At 39.7% G+C, this 4323-nt stretch overlaps 1 protein-coding gene across 1 annotated transcript in view; it reads right to left on the bottom strand.

The window, feature by feature from the left end:
• The window catches only part of GBP2 (guanylate binding protein 2, interferon-inducible), a 22599-nt gene extending 19363 nt beyond the window's left edge, over window positions 1-3236 (bottom strand). Inside the window, exon 1 of the mRNA XM_008585185.1 lies at window positions 3033-3236. The gene's annotated coding sequence lies outside the window, so the exon portion shown is untranslated. The remainder of the gene's footprint in view (window positions 1-3032) is intronic.
• Window positions 3237-4323: the final 1087 nt, after the last annotated feature.

Genomic DNA, 4323 nt, shown 5'->3' with positions numbered 1-4323 from the left:
AAAAAAAAAAAAAAAAAAAAAAAAAAAAAAAAAAAAAAAAAGTCTGTTTATCTCCTGTGCCCATTTTTTTTTTTTTTTTTTTTTTTGAGACCGGCCGCATCGCGCTCAGCCAGTGAGTGCACCGGTCATCCCTATATAGGATCCGAACCCGCGGCAGGAGCACTGCTGCACTCCCAGCGCCGCACTCTCCCAAGTGTGCCACGGGCTCGGCCCACCTGTGCCCATTTTCTAATTGGATTATTTGGATTTTTTTTTAATGTATAGTTGTTTGATTTCAATTTTAAGTATGTATTTTTTGAGTATGTGAAACATCATGATTCTAAGAATCAGAACTTTGCAAAAAGTTATATTCAGAAAAATGCCACTACTCCCTCATCTTACCATTCCATTCTCAATGTACCTTTCCTTTTTTCTTCCCACCCCATTTCTACCCATACTCTATAATGCCCAATATTGTTAATTTCTGGTTTATCCTTCTTGGATTTCTTTTTCACAAATGAGCAGATATATGTATATTTCATTATACATATTTTCTTACATGAAAGTTAGCCTAGTATAAATATATAGAAATTACTCCATATCAATTTATAGAAAGTTTTCTCATTCTTTTTGACAGGTGTTGCCTCTATTATGCAGATATACAACAATTTTTCAACCACTCTCCTACGTATGGACATTTAGATTGTCTCCAAGATTTTGCAATTATAAACAATGCTGCAATGAATAACTCTGCTAACCTTGTGTATGTGTATTTTTATATCGTTGCAGGTGTACCTTCAGGATAGATGCCTAGATGTGGGATTGCTGGGTCAGAAGGTAAGAGCATATAATTTTGTTAGATTTTGCCAAATTCCTCTCAGAAGGGTGTGCAAGATTGCATTCCCACCAGCTCATTTTGTATCTCTTTTTCCAGAAAATGGAATTTTTCCTAGATGTCTCATATCTTCTGCCTTAAATACAAGATATCCCTTGGAAAGTTTTCAAGTTCACATTTAGATCTTGAACTCAAGTATATAGTAAAATGAAGCCCTAATCTGGAGTGTGTTGTGTCAAACATATCTCCTATACTTTAAAACATAGACACATCAATGGTCACAAGTAATGATTACATTTTGTAAAGATGAATATACTAATCATCCTGATTTGATGATCAGGTATTGATATTCAACTCTGTACCCCACAATTATGTACAATTGATTATGTTTCAATAAAAAAATTAAATTAAATTAAGAAAAAATAGACTCCATCCTAACCCAGCATTAGTGCTGGTTTCTTCCAAGTCCATTCTTGGGCAGGGTCTAGTCAGGGACTCAGGTTCCCCAGTGGCCTCCTCCTCTCGCTGTTTGGGAAGTCCTCTGTGCCACCACGGCCCATCTCGCCTTCCCACTCACTGGCTCTTAACCTTTGCTGCACATCAGCATTCATGTGTCTTCCACTCAAGCCTGAATTCTCTAATCTGACACTTAGTCTGTTGATTTTTGACTCAATTATATCACCAGATTTTGACCTCTCTGTTTTTTAAGATAGATTCTTTATTACCTTCACATATATCAGTTTTCATACTGATTTTAATTATTTTATGTAATGAAGCTGCCACCAGAAAATATCTTCTGATGAACCAGGAATTGTTTTTTCTTTAAACTCTGCTCTATGTAAGGTATTATATGCACAATTGTAGGCATATCCTCTTTAAGCAGAGCTTGATAATTTGATAATTTTGATAATTTGGTAAAGTTAAAAGGAATGAAACGTCTTCCCTTAGTAATGCCTTAACTTTGTGTTTGCAACTTCAATGTCTTAATCCCTGTAATTTGAAGTGATTATGGTATAACGTTGTGAGCTCTTTGAGATATGAACAAATATAAGCTACAGGCACACCAGTTTTTACTCTTACCCTATACTGAAGAGCAGTTTGCCTCGACTATTGCGTTCATTACTTCAGACTTGCTCTACTGAGGACTCATATCTTAAAAGGCTGCAAGTCCTGCCCACTATATGACTTACCATCTCTTTGGGGGAAGATGGCAAAAAAGCCATTTATTTTTCTGTGGTCACTACCCATTTCCTCTTACAATAGTAGCACACAATGACAAATTGAACAAACTGATAGTCTGTTCAATTTCACAGCATGAAGTATACCACCATAAAATGGGAATTAATCAATGACCAGCTCAGGTAAAGTGGCTGCACAAAGATTTCATAAGCTCCCAAATTGCAATCATTTGTTGCGCCATTTTGCAAATCCCCAGTTACCTTAACTTTTATTAACTTAGAGCTATACAAGTTGTCAGCAAAGAAAGAAATGGAGTCTGAGTATGATTAGGCAGATACTATTAAAGAAAAAGGTGATTTAAGATGGTGTCAGGGCCGACCCGGTGGTGCACTGGAGAGTGCGCCACTTGGGAGCGCGGTGGCGCTCCCGCCGAAGGTTCGGATCCCATGTGGAGACCAGTCCCCGCTCACTGGCTGAGCGCGGTGCGGATGCAACACCGAGGGTTGCGATCCCGTTGCTGGTCCCGGTACGGGCGCGACACCAAGGGTTGCGACCCCGTTACCGGTCAGGAAAAAAGACAAAAAGGAAAAAAAAAAGATGGTGTCAAAGAAGAAATAATCTTAATACATTCCCAACCCTGTGTGTAGGCTTCACCTCTGCTGGAGCCTAATTCCACACAGCAGGAACAGTGGGTACTTAAAGGACACACCACCTCCGGGCCGGCCTGGTGGCACACTGCTACAGTGCGCCGCTTCGGAAGCGCGGTGGCGCTCCCGCCGAGGGTTCGGATCCCACATACAGACAGGCCGCTCACTGGCTGAGCGAGGGGCGGGAGCAACACCGAGGGTTGCGATCCCATGGCCGGTCACGAAAAAAGACAAAAAGAAAAAAAAAAAAAAGGACACACTGCCTCCTGATAAAGCCAGGCTTTCATCTGAACTCCACAACAGGCTTGGCTGCAGCTTATCTTGGAGATGGTAATTTTAGAGAAAACTGACCTTTGTAAATCTCTTCCCCTCTGCCCCTGCCCCAGTCTTACCTGGAGCAGAGATCCTTTAGAGTTAGGAAGAAAGCAGCTTCAATGAGAAAGTTGGTGCTTATCTTCTTCCCTTCTGAACTGGCTGCCCTGCTTTCTCTCACTTGTCTCTCTCACTGGAGCTTTGGGCTTTTCCCTTATGTGTCCAACATCCTGGGACTTTCCAGATTTTCGTCAGAAATCTGGTGATGAGAAGTCCGAACAAAAGAGCAACCTCTGCTAAGAAGTAGAGTCTCTGCTAGGAAGTGGACTAATATGAAACTGAAAGTGCTGAGTCCCAGGCATAACTGAAGAGCCATAAAAGGAATTGTGCTGATGGGAGGGTTTGACATGATTTTTAGCCAGAAACTTTCAGGTTTATTACCGGGAGAGATCTCCGAGACTGCTTACAATAATAATAATTCATTAGATAATTTAAAATAATGCCATTTATCTCATGTTTGTGGCCAGTTTGAAAAGCATGGGGATGAAAAAACCTCATATAGTATGTTTTAGGTTCAGTTACCTTGAATATTAGACTCATTCACAATGGATCTGATTATCCATGTTTAGTAAGTGAAGACTCTAAGTGCCCTGTGGTCCATGTCTTATACACTTTTGAATTTTTAGAACCTAATCAAGTCCTGACACTTGACATTTAATAAATAATAAATAATAATGATGATAGCTCCCATTTGCTGCACACTTGATTCAGACCCAGTGATAACATCTGTACATTGATTATCACATTTTACTCTTATCATGAATACTTTTATCACAATATTACAGGCTTAATAACTTGCTAAAATCATGGAGCTACTAAGTAAGATTTGAACCCAAGAAGTCTTGCTCCAAAATCTACAGTATCAACCACTCACTAAAATACTTCCATGTTTGCTGAGTGAACAATAACAACATTGATGTTTTCTATTTACTAATTGCCTTCTAGGTCAAATCTTTATATATATCATTTAAATTTCACAATACTGCTTCACAGTATGGAGTGTTTATTATCCCCATTGTCCAAAGAGGAAAAGAATCAGAAAGAGGGTAAGTAATATGTCTACCTAAAGCCACTTGAACTACACCAAACTAGCAAGTCATTGAGTGAGACTCAAACTTGAAAATTCATTGTTTAAGATCACAGTTTCTCTACTCCGGACCTCCAGACTATGTCTAAAAGAAAGAAGAGAGACAGAAGACTGAGAGAGGAAGAGAGTGAGAAACCGTGTGTGTGTGTGTGTGTGTGTGTGTGTGTGTGTGAGAGAGAGAGAGAGAGAGAGAGAGAGAGAGAGAGAGAGAGAGAGAGAGAGAG

The sequence above is a fragment of the Galeopterus variegatus genome, unplaced genomic scaffold, assembly GCF_000696425.1.
Source record: "Galeopterus variegatus unplaced genomic scaffold, G_variegatus-3.0.2 Scaffold3483, whole genome shotgun sequence".
Classification (NCBI taxonomy): domain Eukaryota; kingdom Metazoa; phylum Chordata; class Mammalia; order Dermoptera; family Cynocephalidae; genus Galeopterus; species Galeopterus variegatus.
This window is presented reverse-complemented; position numbering and strand designations above follow the sequence as displayed.